Raw genomic sequence first — 20,614 nt, 5'->3', positions numbered from 1 at the left:
CTGATGTCTACATGGCATTCCTGTAATTCTTTTGAGGGTTGTTGCTCAAATGTCACCTCATCAGAGAATCCTACTGTGGTAGGTAGAATAATGTCCCCTACCACCACCACCACCACCAAAGATGACAACAACCTATTCCTTGGAACCTGTGAGTATATTAGCTTATGGCAAAATAGACTTTGCAGGTGTGATTTAGAATGTCATGTTGGGGAGATTATCCTGGACTGTCTAGCTGGGCCCATTATAATCACTTGGGCCTCATAAGAAGAAACAGTGAGATTGAGAGGAGAGAAACTTCAAGATGTTGCACCGCTGGCTTTAAATATGGAGGATTGGATCATTACCTAAGGAATGCAGGCAGCCTCTAGAAGCTGAAAAAGGCAAGGATATGGATTCTCCCCTAGAGCATCTAGAAGTAATACAGCCCTGCTGGTGTATTTTAGACTTCTGACCTCCAGAACTGAAAGATAATAAATTTGTGTTGTTTTCCCACCAAGTCTGTAGAAACTTGTTAACAGCAGAAGTAGGAAACTAATAGACATTTTCTCACTCTCTACATAAAATTGTTCACATGGCTATCCCACACCCATTACTTTCTAATCTGTTTATCCTGCTGAATTCACTTTCATAGCACCTGGTCATCAAAGGTTTATTTTTCTGTTTTCTGTCTCACCTTACTGGAATGTAACCTTAAGGACAGACGGGTCTTTGCTTTATTCATTATTTTGTCCCTTAATTTAAAAAGTGCCTGGAACAAAAACATCTTTGGGATGAATAAAGAACCTAGCATGAAGTAATCCCTCCGTGATTGTTGGACACTGATAACACAGCTGCTAGGGCACAACTGCTAAACAGTGAGCCGGCCAATTGCTACCTCTCAGAGGGGTTCCAGGTGTGCCTGACATACTGCTCTTCTAGGTTCTGTGGCAGTTGGAGCAGCCATGTCTATTTATTCTATTATTCAAATAATATTGTCTTGTATGTGTGGCATAGAAGATAAGGATTATTTGAGAGCACCACAATGACTACCCTGCAAAAATCTCTGATAAGATGACATTTGAGCAACAACCCTCAAAAGAGGTGCTAGAATGCCCCAGAGACAATAGGGAGGAGGGTTCCAGGCATTGGGAGCCAAGAATTCCAGAACACAATTGTATATAGAGCATGAAGCAGGATTTAGTTTGAAGGTAATGTCAATAGAGAGCTCACTTTTAATATGGAAGCCATTTTTAGGTTGTGAGTGACTTTCTAGAGAAGAATGCCTACTACTGACAGTAACTTAAGAGATAGGACACAACCTATGGCTTCCACTGGGTTTGGGGGCTCACTCTGAACCCTATACTGAACTCCCATACCTAATCTCCTCACTAGCTACCAACATTTATAGACAGGTAAATAGCATAATGTTTGGGAATGATAAATACTATGAAGAAAAAGATAAAGAGAAGGATGAAGGAAATAGTGAGTGGGTAGTTATAGAAAGCCATTTTGAAGAGATTACATCTGAGTTGGCCATGTATGGAACCAGCCCCATCTTATCAAAATTCATGAAAAGCAGCCTTCAAAGTAGGAGAATTTTCAGTTGACTTGCAATGCCAGTGCCATCATCCATTGAAGATAGGTCTTCTGCACAACTCCAGAATACTATTCATGTTCTCAATAATATTCCCTAGGAGCTTGCTGAGTTCTTTTATGCCTGCACAATAGTCACTTAATAATTTAACTACTACAAAGAACTATGGGATAAGGTTTTAAAAATCAGCAGCTATCAAACAAAGGCAGGGAAGTTAATTTGGAGATAATAAAAATTAAATCTGGATATATTGAGGGCTTAAGTGAGAAGCAAAATGTTCATCTACTGGCAATGTTTTAGCCTAGGCAAAGTTTTCTCATGCCCATTTAAGGATAATGCTGAGTATGTGGAATAATTGGCAAGAGATCACTATGATAAATGGGCAGTGAATTTAAGGTTGACCAAAGAATAAATACTTATTGAGCATCTACTACATGCATGACTGTAGACTAGGCAACTAGGAACTGGAATCAGGAAGCTTTTTCTCCTGTTGTTTTTTACCACCTGAAATGTAATTTTTTTTTACCTTGTACCCCTGGCTAGCTCTACTTATGCTACAAACTGCAAGACAGGTATCATCTCTCACATATGCCCTTTCTGAGCAACACTCTCAAACCAAATTACTCCCTCCTGTATAGTGCATTACAGGTTTCTACATACTCACATCTCTGCTCTTACCAGCATGAATTATAATTTGATTACATGTCTCCTTGTGTCTTATTCATCTCTGTATCCCCCATGGTTTACCCTGTTTTTCCCAAAGTTTCCTAGTGATTAGAATTACCTGAGGGTACTTGAGAAATTATCTGGATCATCTGGTCTCTCCCTGGAAATTCTGATGCAGTAGTTCTGGGTTAGTTCTACCTACAAATAGTTCTGCCTACAGTAGTTCTGCGTACAAATCCATTGTTTGTTCGAACAAGCAAATCAGGTGATTGGTATCATCAGGCGAGGTTGGGAAATACTGACCCAGCATGTAGTAACACAAACAAAATGTAATTGAGGGAATTAAAAACTGCAGATGAACAGAACTATCAATTTACCTTTAAATCAGATAATCATCACATAAATATAGTCTTCCAAAAATATTTGTTGGGTTTGGCACATAATTTTGATGAAATTGGGAAAAGGCAAATATGATGAACTATTCCACCTCCTTGGATATGAGTGGAGTAAATTAAGAAATGAACAAATAAACTGACAGTTGCTGCTGATAATTTAACTATTTATCAGTTATCCATTCACACTTTGTACATTCAACAGTGCTTTGTAACTGAGTGATCTTGCACCACCCCGTCCCCCACCCCGGGAATATCTGGCAATGTTTGAAAATGTTTGGTTGTCACAATTGGAAGGTAAAGGCCAGGGATGCTGCTGAACATCCTACAATGCACAGGACAGCCCTCCTCAACAAAGAATTTTCTGTCCCCAAATGTAAATAGTGTTGAGGTTGAGAAATTCAGATACTTTTAAAAATTCAGATACCCAGGCCACTTTCTAGACCAGTTGTCTCTGAATGTCTGAAGGTGGGATCCAGGCATCAGCATTTTTTGAGCTGTTTCAGGAATCTCAGTATGCAACCAAGCTTGAAAACTATTGCTGAATATGTAGGGTGCTAGAAAGATAAGTGGATCCAGGAACCTGGTTTTAAGGCTGAGGTTTGTCACCTATTCATTAGGAAATTAGGCACAGAGCCTCTCAGTTTGTTTCTTCATCTGTAAAATAATAATAACACCTACATCAAAAGGTTATTATAGGGATTAAAGAGATAATGCAAATGAAAGTGCCCTGTAACTAAATATATGAAAGTAAGGTATCATTACTACTCCCTGTTTGGGCATTGATCCAATGGCAGAGCAGGATAAATTACTTGCTTAACACCACAAATACGTTCTTGAATGTAAACTTATTCTTGTATTTTTTTCCTGAAATATGTTTTACATACACCAAAGACATCAGAAAACCCATGTGCTTAGGTGAATTAGTTATTTTATGTGATGAACAGTCTTCTCCCCCTCTCTCTATTTTGTTCTATTTTATGTTTTAATTTATGTCATGTTTTAATAAAGCAAACCCTATAATGTTTGAAAATAATACAGTTGAACCTGCAGTCCACCAACTATCTACCTACATCTAGTGACAGACCACAGCTGAAAAGGCCACCACTAATCTTGTCCAACTAAAGGTGGGGCTTAGAGCAGGAGAGACTGTAGACCTGCAGAAACCCTATATAGTTAAGGAGAATGAAGGTTACATCATTGCTTTGGAGTATGGGTTGAGATTGATGAGTTAAGGCTTAGAGCCCTCTAGTACCATGTTACCTCCTAGAGTGGTCCATAGACCAGCAGCAGCCACAACACTGAGAGATTGTTAGAAATGTAGAGTCTTAGGACCCATCCAGATGTATTAAATCTATAACTGTCTATAGATACATTTTGGTTATAGAAGCATTACTCTAGAAAAATCTACATGGAAAATTAGACAACTCAGTTCTCCCAAACATCAAGTATGCACTAATCCTCTATGAATCCGTGTCTACTTCGGTCCCTTGCTCTTCTCAACTGGATGCAGAATGCTACTGAATGCGTGCTACCAATGTTTTCTGTTTGTTAATTCTACCCTCCGCCACCTCTGTTTTTTAGTAGCCATTCTAAATTATTAGGTAATGATCTTAGAGTTTCCAGCATAAGTTTAGCCAGAAGATAATCACTATTTACTTTTGCCATCCAATCATTTGAAACATGTTATTTCTTTGTTTTCATTATTCTGAAAAAGAGTTTATCTGGAAATAAAAGGGTTAATTCATGAGCTACAAAACTGGTGTCTTTTGTGCTGAAGAAGCTGGCTGGCTCTTCCCTCTTGCTGAGAGAGGCAGTTATTCAGTATATAAAAACACATGATTGATGTGGCATAACATCAAAAGGTGCATGGTTTAGTTCTCAATGTAAAAGCCTACTCCCTGAGAAGGAGGCCAGGAGTGGAGCTCTGTGAAGGCCACATTCTCTCATCTCTTCTACAGCCTGCCCAGTTCTTCTAACCTCAAATCCTCTGGACATTACTTTATAGCCCTACAGCTTCTCCTACTTCAGATTTTCAGTGTCCTCTCTAGAGCATGTTTGTGTTGGTGGGGAAGCTTGTTCTAAGATGAAATTGGTACCCACTACCAGCATACCTTGGCTAAATTGTGGGTTCAGTTGCAGACCTCCACAATAAAGCGAGTCATAATCTTTTTGCTGGTAGAGGCTATTGCCCTCAAGTTGTAAAAAAACCGCAACATCTGTGAAGTGCAATAAAGCAAAGCACAACAAAATGAGGTATGTCTGTACTCAGATTCACTTTAAATCAGCTAGGAATTTCTTGCATTAATTCCTATTTTACCTTTTTTTCAAAAGCAACCCCATATTTGCTCATGTGAGTTATTATTATAAATTATATTCTGTCATTCAAATCTCCACCCAAGAATTAAAACAATTTCCAGGTAATTTGGTAATTTGTTTGGAGAAAGAATTATTCCATTGTGAGGAAAAGGCATGTATTTCATATGGAAAAGCAAATCTGAAGATACTTAGTTCAGAAAGGAAAATGCAAAGCTCTAACAAAGAAAGAGGAGAAAAGTAAAATTTACCTTGTGAGGAATGAGGTGCTAAAAAAACACACTATAGAGTTTTTTAAAAGGTGCTTAGAGGACCTGGAAAGGACTTTTTTAAAAAATGTTTCAACCTCTTGAGTTACTTAGAACCCAAATTCCTGCTTAAATTCCTGGCTAATCCACCTTTTTAGAAAGCGTCAGCATAGTGGCTTCCCATGTAATACACGTGAAGTAGAGTTCTTATTTACATCCCAACAAGCAAAGTAATCAGCTTCCAAAAAACCAATAACATAATTTTTATTACATAAAAATACATTGCATTTTAAAGTCAGTGTATTTATCTTATAACAATGTTAAAGGTATCAGTATGTGTAAGAGGTAACTTTAAAGTTACACTTGTGTTTGATTTAAGGGCTCGGTCTCATTATTGTAAAGACATAAATTATGCAATAGTTTTAAAAAACAATCATTAATAAACTCTATGAGTTCCTTTTAGACATAACCACTAACTAATAAAATTAAAAGAGTTAATTTTTTGTATACCATTTACTCTTACCTGAAAGAGACTGTCTCTTGTAGAAAACACTGAAGAGACAACATTGAAGTCAGTCCTGCCGTCAAGAACTTAAGTATCCCATTAAGAGGACAATAAGGAAAGTATGTGAGATTAGTAGAGCAAAATTCAGTTTTTTGAAAACAGATTTTATATGCTTTGTTTGTGAAAAACGTGTTCAGTGAAAGGAAAGATCTTGGTTGTTGGAAGTTTCAGAGTATGCCTCATTCTAATGGAGGAGATGAATGTAAAGCTGGACATTGGAAAAAAAAGAGTAGGGTTTGGAAGAAGCAGAGATGGAGGGAGCATTCTACACAGCGGAAGAACATGGAGGCAGAAATGAGCTTAATGTGTATGCAGCAGTTGTTGCATTGCTTCGCAAACTCGCTTTCCCAGCCCCTTTGTCTTGGTCTGCTTCGACTTAGGAGAGAGAAAGGCTAAACACTGCTTGTCTTTGCAGGTAGGGGTGGCCATGTCACCATGAGACTTAGTTCTGGAGGATAAATCATATGAATAAAATTCTGCTTGGAGTTTCTGGTAAAGTTTTTGCTTTCTTGGTAAAAGGGACATCTATGGTTTACGTTAACTTTTCCTTTTTTCTTTCTGCCTCAAATATGAATGTGATGGATGGTGCTGCAGTAGCTATCTTCTGACCATAAGGGAAAGTGTAGAGCATTCAAGAAATACAAGCCTTGAATTTGTTGCATTGCTAAGACAACACCAGGAGATACTCACCTCCCAATTTGTTACAGTAAGGGAGGAAAATATTAATCTTTATTTGCTTAAACCATTGTAGTCAAGTTTTCTGTCACTTATAAGCAAATTCTATTCTCCCTGATACAGGATATAAGAGAAAGGGTGAAGAAATTTATCTGAATTGACACAAAAAGAATGTTATGGAGTGATAGAAAATAAAATTATCTTAAAGTGTTGCAAGATAATTTGGAAAAATAATTAAAAGTAACATAGCCATGTACTGAAGATGAACCATACATATTGTGAATTTAAACTACTTTTTACTAATCTCATTCAGAATTTGAGATAACCAGACCAGGTGTTGTGATTTTTATATCCTACCCACATGTCTTAGTCAGTTTAGGCTGCTATAACAAAATACCAAAGACTGGATGACTTATAAACCACAGAAATTTATTTCTCACAGGTCTGGAAGCTTGAAGCCTGAGATCAGGAAACCAGCATGGTTGGGTTCTTGGTGAGTGCTCTCTTTCTAACTTGCAGATGGCTATCTTCTCCCTGTGTCCTCACATGGCAAAAAAAAAAAAAAAAAAGAGTTAACTAGTTCCCTGGCCTTTCCTTATAAGAGCACTAATACCATTCATGAGGGCTCCACCTTTGAAAGGCGCCATCTCCAAATATCATCAATCACACTGGAATAAGAGTCTCAACATATGAATTTTGGTGTGGGGTAGAGGGGCACAGACATTCAGTCCATTTCAGCATGGTATAGGTTCTGTATGTTAAGATGAAAGAGTCAGTGTGTTAAGAACAAAATTGCACATAGTTAAAAACACCATGGAGAATTCCACAAGATTTAAAGGACAAAACTTTTTGTGTTTGTTTTAACATTTTTTTCTGTGGTCTTGCTTTCCCTATTGTAGTGTACAGCAAACTCTTTTCTAAAATGGGCCTAAGACTAAAATTTTAGGCTTTGCAGACCGTACAGTCTCCACTGCAACTAGTCAATTCAGCTATTTCAGAGAAAAGGCTGTCACAGGTAGTATATAAATTAGCAGTCGTGGCTGTGATCGAGTAAAGGTTTATTAAGGCTGGAATTAGGTTGCAAATCATAGTTTAATGACACCTGACCTAAAGCATTGGAAACTAGTCTTCTTTAAAGTGGAAAGGGCCATGAATAAATTAAAGGGGAAGGGAAATAAATTAAAGGGAATTAATTTGCATAATATAAATGTACATGAAAACAACTCTCCTTTTTACAATATAGTAAATAGTTTTGTGTATTTTTTGTAATTTTTAGGGTCTACTGATGAATAGAATAGATTTTATCTAGGACAGTAACTTTTTAAACCAAAAGTTCTTATATTTTAGATTCAGCAAATCTATTTCCAACTTCTAAAAATTCATTGTTTGTATAACTTTTTATGTAATCTAAGGTTGTGATTTTTCTCATTATCTCCAGGTAATGAATACCATAGAATTCCACAAAATTGTATTTCTTTTAAATTATTTTCTAATTCAAACTTCTAGAAAAATCCTCACCCAAGGACATATTCACTGATTTTAGAAAGAGAGAAAAGGGTGGAGGGGTGGGGTAGGAGAGAGAGAAAGGAGAAACAGAAAGAAAGAGAGAGAAACATCAATGTGAGAGAGAAATATCTATCAGTTGCCTCTTGTGTCTCTTGTATGTGCCCTGACCTGGGATTAACCCACAACCTTTTAGTGTATGGGACGATGCTCCAACCTTCTGAACCACCTGGCCAGGGATCTAATTCAAACTTTTAATTTTATTCATTTTTACAACTTTTTCCCAGTAATTTAAAGATCAAAACAGTTATTTTCTTTGTTTTTTAAATTTCTGTATTTGTTACAACAGGGTAGGTGATGCTGTGGTAATAATTACTGCCCACATATCAGTGGTGTAACAAAATGAGCATTGCTTCTCACACCCAGCAGATCTCTGGGTCACCTGCCATCCAGGTAGTGACTTAAGGATATACTTTGGACCTATGCCATGTGGAATTGTTGACTTCTAGATCCCTTGAAAAGTGATCAAAGCCATTCTCTATGCTTTGGCCAGGAAGTTATTACATGTGTCACTTCTGTTTACAGCACAGGTGGCAAACACAAGGCCCACGGGCAAATCCGGCCCTCCACCTTGTTTTATCCAGCCGGGTGCTTGTTTCTGCTCGGCAGCAGTACTGAGCTCTCACTTAAAAGTTAAGGAGTAGTTAGACTTATACAGTCCTAAAATTACATTTGGCACTTTGAAAGCAACCACAAGGCTGTAGTGGCCCCTGGAGTTTGACATCCCTGGTTTACAGCTAGGTTACCAGAATTAGTCACTTGACCCCAAACTACCTGGAAGCCTGAGAAATGCCATATTCTTGTGTAATTGAATGGGCCTTAGCAAAAACATAGCATTGCCTCTGCCACAGTTTTATTCTATTGCGTAAAAGATAATAAAAGAACCAATTTATAGGGATTTGGTTGAAGTTTTAAATTTAGGTAAAATATCCAACATAACATATAATAGCACATGGAGACATATTATGCCCTATAAAAGGTCAAAGGTTATTACCCAGTTTTGTTCCCCAGTTTAGTTATAACACCTTGATGAATCATCAAAAAGATTAGTTGAGAATTATACTGCAGAGTGAGACTTCTATTCAGGTGTCATGTTACTTGACAACCACAAGTGACATATAGTGGGGTACTAATATTTATTCCTGTTCATTCCCTGTAAAGATTTAATGATCATCCTTTGCCAGGCATAGTTGAGACAATACCCTTAGTTCTGGGCCACCTTTTTGTTTTACTTCTCAAATCCTTAATCCAGCTAGGAGTCTCACACCACTATTGCTATCACTGATCTGCACTCCAGTGCTGTTTCTTTACATGTGAGCCATGTATTTCTATTCTTTGGATTACTTAAGTCTTTGATTATGCACATATTCTGAAGTCACTTGTAGGCATAAAATCTTTTTCCATAGGGCGGTAAAGGATGTCTTACTTCCCTCCAGCAAACTATGTAAAATTAGCTGTCTGCTTTGTGTGTGACTCCAGAAGTGGTAGAATGTTACCATGATCTAATCTGAGCCTTGTTACTCTGTAAATGTACCCTAGGTTTTCTGCCAGAATTAGAGCTATATTCAGCTCTTTTATGATATAGTGATTCTTACGGGGAGGGGCATGGATTTCTGGGTTTGGAGGTAGGTATTAGAATCTCTGGAGGCATGGGCAGTGTATGTGTAGTAAGAAAAAGCATATTTGGCATAACGGTGCAATTTTGTGTTTAGAAAACAATTGTTTTTAGGATTCAAACTCTTAGAAGTAAAATTTAACCATTTTCTTTGCTGCTAGAAATACACAAATGTTGGTGACTTTCAGCACAGTTGGGAGAATGTGTTTCTGAATCAGCAGGGAATTGGAGTTTTATATTTATTAAAAGATGTGTTGGGTTTAAAATGTGGAGAAGTTGTTTTATGGTGGAAAGAGCTAAGAATAGATTCTCTGCTGTGCAGAAAAAAGTAAAACATGGCATTATTGGGAAATATGAGGGCAAGCAGGTCAAAGGTAAGGATTCAGAACAGCAGGGAAAGGTCTAACATCAGGGGACTGAAAACACTTTTAGGAAATCCTTAGAAATAAAAAGGAGGGCACTAGACATAGAGTTGTACGGGATGAGACCTCACATTATTTCATTTGGATGTTAAAGGAAGGCTGACACAGTTTGCTCACTAGAATTGCATTTATGTTTGAATCATAAAAAGTGACCTTCTGTATGGCCAAAATCAAATCCATCTGGGCCTTGATTTCATCTATATAGTTAGAGAATGGATGACAGCCAAGGTCTCTGCCATTAAAAGAATGTGTCATTTTCTGAGGCACCCCATCCCCCAAACACACACACAAAATCAAGCAATTAGCAGTCAACAAACAAGCATTCATCAACCAATATAATGATCAAAACATTGTAGGCCAAAGTCTTACAGGTGTTGCAAAGTAATGTTTAGACTTTCCTGTCTGCCAGGAATTTACAATCTATTTGGGAACACAAAATTTAATTGTAAATACTGTAAAACATATATAGATTTTGATTAGAACAGGGGTAAGCAAAATATGGCTTGTGGGACAAATCCAGCCCAATACTTATAGTTGCTCTCACATTGCATATGGCAGGGTTGAGTCACTGTGACAGACTACGTGGCCCACAAGCCTAAATGTTTATTATACGGCACTTTATAGAAAACAATCACCAATACTTATACTTGCATGATCAAGTAATGTCACAAGGCAAAATAGGATTGATTCCAAATGGATAACAGAGAGGACAGAGCTATTGGAATTGAGATAGGAGACCCAGCCTCTGAAAGCTTCAACTCAGTGGGATCCTTGGGTAAGGAGACTCCAGGTAGTTTCTACAGAAGAAGAAGGTAGAAACAGCAGATCCTTATAATTAGTAGGAAATGTTGCTGTTACTTATATTGTTTTTATTATAACCTTTTCTTATTATTTTTACTATGCTTGCCCTGAAAAAAATTTGGAAAATATTCTTTTAAATATTCTTCACAGTTGTTCCAAAATCAACACTGATTAAAAATTCACCACTGCTCTCCTGAGAAGCAAGAAATATTGCTGCATAGAAATTTTTAATAATTGAAAATTTGTGATTCACTCTAAAGATAATTGGAGGAATATGTGACTAAGTTTCAAGGGAAATTAAGGTAGAAAATCTGGAGTTCCAATTAAAATATTGGGAATATATAAGTAAGTTTCAAGTTAAAATATCGGGACTTTCGGCCAAGATGGAGGAGTAGGTAGACACATTTTGTCTCCTCACACAACCAAAAGAAGGACAACAACAAATTTATTTTTTTCTTTTTTTAAAAATTTTTGTTGTTATTCAATTACAGTTGTATGCCTTTTCTCCCCATCCCTCCACCCCACCCCAGGTGAACCCACCTCCCTCCCCCACCTCCACCCTCCCCCTTGGTTTTGTCCATGTGTCCTTTATAGTAGTTCCTGTTACCCCTCTTCCCACTGCCCCCCCCACCCTGGCTATTGTTAGATTGTTCTTAACTTCAATGTCTCTGGTTATATTTTGTTTGCTTTTTTCTTCTATTGATTATGTTCTAGTTAAAGGTGAGATCATATGGGATTTGTCCCTCACCGCCTGGCTTATTTCACTTAGCATAATGCTCTCCTGTTTCATCCATGCTGTTGCAAAGGGTATAAGCTCCTTCTTTCTCTCTGCTGCGTAGAATTCCATTGTGTAAATATACCATGGTTTTTGGATCCACTCGTTTGCTGATGGGCACTTCGGTTGCTTCCAGTACTTGGCTATTGTAAATTGTGCTGCTATGAACACTGGGGTGCACAGGTTCTTTTGGATTGGTGTTTCAGGGTTCTTAGGGTATAATCCCAGCAGCGGAATTGCTGGGTCAAAGGGCAGTTCCATTTTGAGTTTTGTGAGGAAATTCCATATTGTTTTCCACAGTGGCCTCACCAGTCTGCATTCCCACCAACAGTGCACTAGGGTTCCCTTTTCTCCGCATCCTCTCCAACATTTGTTTGTTGATTTGTTTATGTTGGCCACTCTGACTGGTGTGAGATGGTACCTCATTGTGGTTTTAATTTGCCTCTCTCTGATGACTAGTGATGCTGAACATCCTTTCATATGTCTCTGGGCCCTCTGTATGTCTTCCTTGGAGAAGTGTCTGTTCAAGTCCTTTGCCCATTTTTTAATTGGGTTGTTTGTCTTCCAGGAGTGGAGTTGTGTGAGTTCTTTATATATGTTGGAGATCAGGCCCTTGTCTGAGGTATCATTGGCAAATATGTTTTCCCATACTGTTGGTTCTCTTTGTAATTTGGTGCTGTTTTCTTTAGCCATGCAGAAGCTTTTTATTTTGAGGAGGTCCCATTTGTTTATTCTTTCCTTTATGTCCCTTGCTTTAGGGGATGTGTCTGTGAGGATGTTGCTGCCTGGAATGTCTGAGATTTTCCTGCCAATGTTTTCCTCAAGGACTTTTATGGTGTTACCACTTATATTTAAGTCTTTTATCCATCTTGAGTTTATTTTCGTGTATGGTGTAAGTTGGTGACCAAGTTTCATTTTTTTGCACGTAGCTGTCCAGATCTCCCAGCAGCATTTGTTGAAGAGGCTATTTTTGCTCCATTTTATGCTTCTGCCTCCTTTGTCAAATATTAATTGACCATAGAGACTTGGGTTTATTTCTGGGCTCTCTGTTCTGTTCCATTGGTCTATGTGCCTGATTTTATGCCAGTACCAGGCTGTTTTGATTACAGTGGCCTTGTAATACAGTTTGATATCAGATATTGTGATCCCTCCTGCTATGTTCTTCTTTCTCAAAATTGCTGCAGCTATTCGGGGTTGTTTATGGTTCCATATGAATTTCTGCAATGTTTGTTCTATATCTGTGAAATATGTCCTGGGTACTCTAATAGGGATTGCATTGAATCTATAAATTGCTTTGGGTAGTATGGCCATTTCGATGATGTTAATTCTTCCAATCCATGAGCATGGTACATGCTTCCATTTGTTTGTGTCTTCCTTAATTTCTTTCTTCAGTAGGACAACAACAAATTTAAAAACAAAAAATAACTGCAACTACCAGAAAATTAAACTGTATGAAGTCCAACAATCAAGGAGTTAAAGAAGAAACATTCATCTAGATCACTAGGAAGGACAGAGACAGGCAGCCAGGGCGGAGAAGACTTGCAGCAAGGCAGTGGCTGGAAGAGCAGGCGGTCCCACATTTGCGTACAGATAAATGGGAAGGAACAACTGGGCACCTACACAGACTGAACAATGCAGGGTTCCAGCACCAGGAAATAAATCCTCAAAATCTCTGACTGAAAAAACTATGAGGGTTGTGGAGGCAGGAGAAACTCCCAGCCTCATAGGAGTGTTTGTTGGAGAATACACCACAGGGTCTTAGAACAGACACAAGCCCACCCACACAGGAATCAGCACCAGAAGGGCCCAATTTTCTTGTGGGTAGTGGAGGAAGTGACTGAAAGTCGGGAGAGAGCTAGGCAAGAAGCACTCTTCCTTCTCAGACAACTCCCCCACATATAGCACTACCATGAAGTGATGTGGATTGCTCCATCCTGGCAAATACCTAAGGCTCTGCCCTTAACTACATAACAGGTGCGCCAAGACAAAAAAAATATGACCCTAATAAAAGAATAGATCAAAGCTCCAGAAAACATACAACTAAGCCATGAAGAGATACACAGTATATCAGATGCAGAGTTCAAAACACTGGTAATCAGGATGCTCACAGAAATGGTTGAGTATGGTTGCAAAATGGAGGAAAAGGGAAGGCTATGCAAAGTGAAATAAAAGAAAAAGTACAGGAACCAACAGTGAAGGGAAGGACACTGGGACTTAAATCGGTGATTTTGAGCAGAAGGAAGAAATAAACATTCAACCAGAACAGAATGAAGAAACAAGAATTCAGAAAAATGAGGAGAACTACTTAGGAACTTCTGGGACAACTTTAAACATTCCAACATCTGATGATTCCAACATCATAGGGGTGTCAGAAGGAGAAGCAGAACAGCAAGAAATGGAAAACTTATTTGAAAACACAATGAAGGAGAACTTCCCCAGTCTGGCAAAAGAAATAGACTTCCAGGAAGTCCAGGAAGCTCAGAGAGTCCCAAAGAAGTTGGACCCAAGGAAGCACACACCAAGGCACAGCATAATTACATTACCCAAGATTAAAGATAAGGAAAGAATCTTAAAAGCAGCAAGAGAAAAGGAGACAGTTACCTACAAAGGAGTTCCCATAAGACTATCAGCTGATTTCTCAAAAGAAACCTTGAAGGCCAGAAGGGGCTGGAAAGAAGTGTTCAAAATCACAAAAGGCAAGGACCTACATCCAAGAGTACTCTATCCAGCAAAGCTATATTTAGAATGGAAGGGCAAATAAAGTGCTTCCCAGATGAGGTCAGGTTAAAGGATTTCATCATCACCAAGCCCTTATTCTATGAAATGTTAAAGGAACTTATCAAAGAAAAAGATGATCAAAACTATGAAGAGTAAAATGACAACAAACCCACAACTATCAACAACAGAAGCTAAAAAAAAAAAAAGCAAAAACGAACTAAGCAAACAACTAGAACAGGAAAAAATTCACAGAAATGGAGATCACATGGAGGGTTATCAGCAAGGAGAATGAGGGCAGCGAATGGGGCAAAAGGTACAGGGAATAAGAAGCATAAATGGTAGGCACAAAATAGACAGGGGAAGGATAAGAATAGTATGGGAAATGGAGAAGCCAAAGAACTTAAATATATGACCCATTGACATTAATTGAAGAGGGGAATGCGGGTATGAGGGGGGTGCAGGCAAAAGGGGAAAAAGGGGAAGAGAAATGGGACAACTGTAATAGCATAGTCAATAAAATATATTTTTTAAAAAGTTTTTAATACTCCAAAATTTTGGAATATTTGTTTTAAAATAAAAAGAATTATAAAAATAACCTAGTTAAGACTGTTATGTAATTTTCGAATTATTTTAAATTCAGTAAATTATTTCTGAAATTCCACATATATTAGGGTGATTGTTCACTTTTTAATAGGTGTGTGCAGAGCATGAAAATAGTCATGATTTGAAACCTCACTGGGGGCCAGACTCTACTCTAAGTGCTTTAAATGAATTAATTGATTTAATCCTCTCAATAACCCTGTGGAGGCAAGAGCCATTATGATGGCCATTTAAAGGATAACTGAGAGAAGTACTTGCCGAAGATCACAAAGCTAGAAGTAGGATATTAATCATGTAACCCTTGTATTTAGCTAACAATATACAGTATAGGACCTGAGTTGTTTTGTTTGGGGTGAGAGGAGTGTGATATTTGAGAATCTTGCACCTCTCTTCTCTGGATAAGCTACTTTGCCTATCACATCTAAATGTTAATCTCCCCCCTAAAAATTAAAAAGATATTTGTATGTAATTTTATATAAATATACATTCTATATTATATATGTAATAACATGTGTCACTAAACATCTAAAATTTTCATTTTAGTAAGTATGAACTGTATCTAATATCTATAGCATAAGGTTCTTAAACAATGGGGATCATAGATAGAATTCTATAGCAACTCCATGGCAATAAAAAAAAATGAATAAATGACACTTTCAGGTTCACTAACTTTCAACAGTTAGAATTTACTTCAATTATGAATTTAGGCAACAGACCACAGTAGACCCAGCAGTGCCCATTACTTTGTCACAGTAGAAATCACAGATAATGTATAATCCCAATATAATTGATACAGAGATCACAAAATGTCATTTACAGTCACAGAGACTTAAAAATTACATTAATTATGGGGCGCACCATTATATCATGTTACTTATTGTAATAATAAAAAGCACACCTATTGCTACATTAGAAATCTGATTTTATATTCAGAATTTTGATTATTGAATTTGAGTATAACTGGTTTTCTTTATGATCTTATGTTTTGTTTTATGCATTTAGATAAATGCATAAAGCAAAACATAAAAATTATTTAACTTTTTTTTCTGAGAAGGAATCCATAAGTTTCACTTCAATACCAAAGCTGTCAATAACATAAAAAAGTAAATAATTATATTTACTTCATCTGTGTATTCATCTATCTTTGCTACTATCCACCCATTTGTTCCATTGAATTAAGTTGATTAAATATTTTTTATTGACTGCTTTGGTGTGTTAGGTATTGACAATTTGTTTGGAGTTAATATTCTTATAGACCTTCCAGACTTTATTTGACCTTGAAGTTCAGAAAATCTACGAAGTTTCCAGAATGTGCCAGGATCTTCACATTCAAGATATCTTTGTTCTTTGAAGACGTCCATGTAATCATCTGTCTTTTCACTGAGGGAAACCTAAGGCCACCCTCACACTATTTCTTCTCTGCTTTTCAATCGCTAACTTTTCTCTCATTTTCTGAAAACCATGCAGGCATGCCACTCCCTAGAAATGAGAGAAATATTGCTAAATTTTTAAGACTGACAATAGTTTGTCCACCATGGCATTATACTCTACTACTGCAATGTCATCCTTTATTGCCAACATGGTTTTTCATGTCTGACTATAGATGAATTAACAGATCAGTGCCTGGATTTTTGTCAATGGTAACTGGAGAGTCTAGGTGGGTTTATGCCCATCCCCATTCTAAAAAAACAAACAATGAAGTCCTGGATACAATCCAATTAGACAAGGGAACATTAGGAATTTTCCTTAGTTATAAACACTCTCTCTAAAAGTAAGCATGTATGGTTTTCAGTTCTAGTCAAATTGGTCCAACACTCCTGTTGAAAAACAAAAAAAGGGAAACATGTATGTGAATGCAGGCGAGACTTGGGGAGCTATGATTCTGGAGAGAAGGGCTAGAAGGGAGGTGGGGCACAATTGGGGAATAAAGATGAGTTTACAGAACTAAGGAGATAGAGGTCAGGATTTCAGGGTTACCTAAGCACCCAGGAATTGAAAGACAAAGAGCCATAGAGGAAGAAATTTAAGAGAAAAAGTCCAAAAACTCTGTATACAATTTTGTTTCAAATTTTAGGCTACATTCTAAGCCAAGCACATGCAGGATTAGACTTTAAGAAAGCCAATAGAAAACAGCATCTAGGAAAGTAAGAAGTTGAGAAAAGATTTCATAAACAGGACTCAAAACACTGACCATACAAGAAAAAGATTGGTAAGTTAGATTGCATCATAACTGAGAATTTATAACCTAATTTACAAGCTCATGAAAATATTTTCTTTAGAAATTATTGCATTACTACTCACATATGAATCTATGATTCTACTTTTATTTGTTTCTATATCTCTAAAAATGATTTTTGCAGGAAATAGAACCATACAACATGGTGTTTGTAAATGGGGTGCCTTTACCCATTGCTCACGCTCAGGGTTTCTTGAGCAGATTCAGTTCAACTCCTCCCTACCACCACCTCAGATTTTAAATTCTGAGAACTGGTTCCCATCACCTTTCCAGTGGGTATCTATGACCACATTGGGTGGAGGTGGAGGGTTTATCCAAGCAGAAAATGTCAAGCAAAGGTGTCCTATGATCCAGATGGCATTATGCCCTTGGATGGCCAATGGCCAGGAGGTGAAGACAGAAAGCTGACAAAATTACATCCTTCACAGATATTGAAGGGAGAAAATAGTAGTGGTAAAATACATCTCAACTGAATTGACTCTCAACAGAAAAGACATTAATACTGGAAGTCATAAATTGTGAGCATTAAGTGATGATGTAACGACAAAGGGATGTTGATTCTGATAGTAATGGCCAGTATGTGACTATTTCTGTTTTTCCATAAGGAAAAAATATTGTGTTGCCAGCATTAAACTACTTTAGTGGTTAAATATTTCTTTAATTGCCAGAATAAAACATTCTATTTCATTAAACCTTAATGCTGATTTGTCAAAATTCTTTCTTTATTATTCTCCAAAATGACTTCATCTTCCCTAGAAAGGAAATAACACAACCAAAGCTTTTTTCCCTTTCAGTTCTTCAATCACAAATATAATTAAGCCTTCAAGTCTAGCAATGGCATTGTTTTATAAACATTGTGAATTACATTTTGTTTTTTATTTATTGATTAACTGAACAACTTTTGGTATGTATATATTATTTTTTTATATTTTGAGTTTATTCTTCATTTAACTTTTAAAATACTACTATAGTTGAATATTAAAACAGAAACAATAGCAAGTAGTGAGCATATTATGATTACAGTCCTTCACTCATTCACTACTGTGTATAAAATGCCAGCAGTGTCATTCACTGGCTGCACTAAGAGGTCTGACTCTGAACACCGGCCCTAGGATGATGTTCATCATCCTCATAGGCTTCTCCATTGTAATGGCGCCATCTTTCTTGGTTTGGATCAAAGTCCACCAGTTCTACCTGGTCCATTTCATCAGTCTCTTCTACTTCCTTCCTTTCAGGTAGGAGTTTTTCCAGCAAAGAGAGTATATCAGGAGAGATAAAGTCATTCTCAGGAAAGTTTACCTTAAATTCGATGATTAGGCGACCCTTTTCATATGGTCTATGATAAATTGGCATGCCTTCATTTAGCACACACTTGATATCTCCATGCTTGACAATCTGGCCTGGATGAGAGGTGATGCCTATGGTTCGGTTGTCAAGAGTAGCCATTGGCTTTTGGAAGCCACACAATGCTTCAACCAGCTGTATGTCCATGCACATGAAAGGTCTTCTCTTCTCCGAGGGAAAACAGTATGGTCCTTCTGATCTAAAACAATGATAATATCTCCTGGCTCTAGTCCTGGTTCTTGGTCTCCTTCATCATGGAATGTTATCTTCTGGCCATCTTTCATGCCTTTGTCAATGTGAACTTCTAGAATCTTCTACTCGAACTATCTTCCTTCCATTGCAGCTTTTGCATCTATCTTTAGGACTGATCCTTTCGCCGTGGCCCTGGCACTCCATGCACACAGACTGAATTTCCTGAACCATTCCAGGTCCGATCTGATGAATTCGTATTTTCACCCCAGTGCCTCGGCAATTGGGACAGCACTCTACTGTTCCTTTCTTACCACCTCGGCCTTCACATTTGTCACAAATCACATTCTTTTGCAGAGCTAGTTTTCTTGTCGCACCATTATATAAATCTTCTAAGGTTACTGAGAGCTGATGCACAACATTTTTACCTCTCCTTTCCCTCTGCATCCTTCCTCCTCCTCCAAAAAACATATCAAAGATGTCCATGGGGGAGCCAAAACCACCACCTGCTCCACCTTCTTTAATTACCTGTTCTCTCCTTTATCATGTAATTCCCTTTTCTTTGCATCAGAGAGAACTTGTAAGCTTGAGAAATCTGTTTAAACTTCTCTCCTTCATTTGGATTCTTATCAGGGTGGTACTTCAAGGCCAGCTTCCTGTAAGCCTTTTTCAATTCTTCCTGGGTGGCATTGGGTTTGACCCCCAAAACATCATAGTAAGTGGTTTCTTTCACCATTGTTGACAGCCGGTGAGCGGGAAAGAGAGCGTTACTGCGCGCAGCTCCGAAAGCCGCTGCTCCTCCGCTTCTCACCGAGTGTTCTGGAAAGTTCCCTAGTTATATTATTTCTTTTCAAATAATGACATCCCATTCCAGGTGATTTTAAATTAACCCAACTGATTTTAATCAATCAAAAAAATGTCATCACGTGAGCTTTTGGGTAGGATAAGGTGGAATTCATGTTTCAAAAATTCCAACGATATTTAAAGCAGCATTAACTTGGTATTTGGCTAATGATTATGATTGTCTGGGAAATGTTGGTGTATTGATTTATTTCACAACTTAACATGGGACAGCTATACATTTATGGCTTTTCTCCCGCTTTTTGTATCATAAGTAAATCATCACTGAATTAATCATGAATGCTATCTCCTTATTTATTAAAATTGAAGGGTCTACTCTTTAGTTTCCTTATTAATGCTTCAAACACTACATTTCCTTTTGAACTGTACAATACAAACCCATAGTGAAAAGAACATCTCAGCTTTGGTTTTACAGCTTAGCTATCTCTTCATTCTTAATCAAAGGAGAAAAGGGGCTGATCTCACAACCTATTTATATAGTTTTAAAACTTTCTAAGAAAAATAAAGCTTGCTATAATTAATGCCTAATGGTATAAACACCTCTGCATTAGCGGTTGCCTAGTAACCACATACTGCAGGCTGGTGGAGTAGCTAAAGAGGCTGAATACATGGAAATACTCTGATCTATTTCCAATTCAGGTGGATGAGGGACAGTAGTGGGCCAGACTCCTTTGTTAAAATTGGTATTCCACAACATTTTTTTCACTAAAACATCCTTCTGCATTAGAACTTACTCTGGTAAATGATTTCTGCAGATAAGAATCCAACCAAAAAGTGATGGCTTTTTAAAAAAAACATTTAATAGAGCAAAACCAGCACTGCTCTATTGTTCTGTATCAGTTCCAGTTTCTGTCTTTAGAGTGACCAGACTGCAGAATAGTGTTAGTAGTGTATTTTAATTCTTCAATAAAACCTTGTATTTGGATATCACTTTAGCATTGAATGACCAAATTAAGTTCCCAGCTAGAGGTAGTGTTAAAAGGGGCTGGAAGTGATTATAAATATGTATTTATGTTAAGCTTTGGCTTGCTTCCTACCTAGCAGATTTAATTTCC

At 37.5% G+C, this 20,614-nt stretch overlaps 1 pseudogene; it reads right to left on the bottom strand.

Moving 5' to 3' along the window:
- Positions 1-18,245: 18,245 nt before the first annotated feature.
- LOC112300198 (dnaJ homolog subfamily A member 1 pseudogene) lies at positions 18,246-19,450 on the bottom strand (annotated as a pseudogene).
- Positions 19,451-20,614: the final 1,164 nt, after the last annotated feature.

Source organism: Desmodus rotundus, chromosome 6 (assembly GCF_022682495.2).
Source record: "Desmodus rotundus isolate HL8 chromosome 6, HLdesRot8A.1, whole genome shotgun sequence".
In the NCBI taxonomy this organism is placed as follows: Eukaryota; Metazoa; Chordata; class Mammalia; order Chiroptera; family Phyllostomidae; genus Desmodus; species Desmodus rotundus.
The sequence above is the reverse complement of the archived record's forward strand: the minus strand, read 5'-3'. Positions and strand labels throughout refer to the sequence as shown.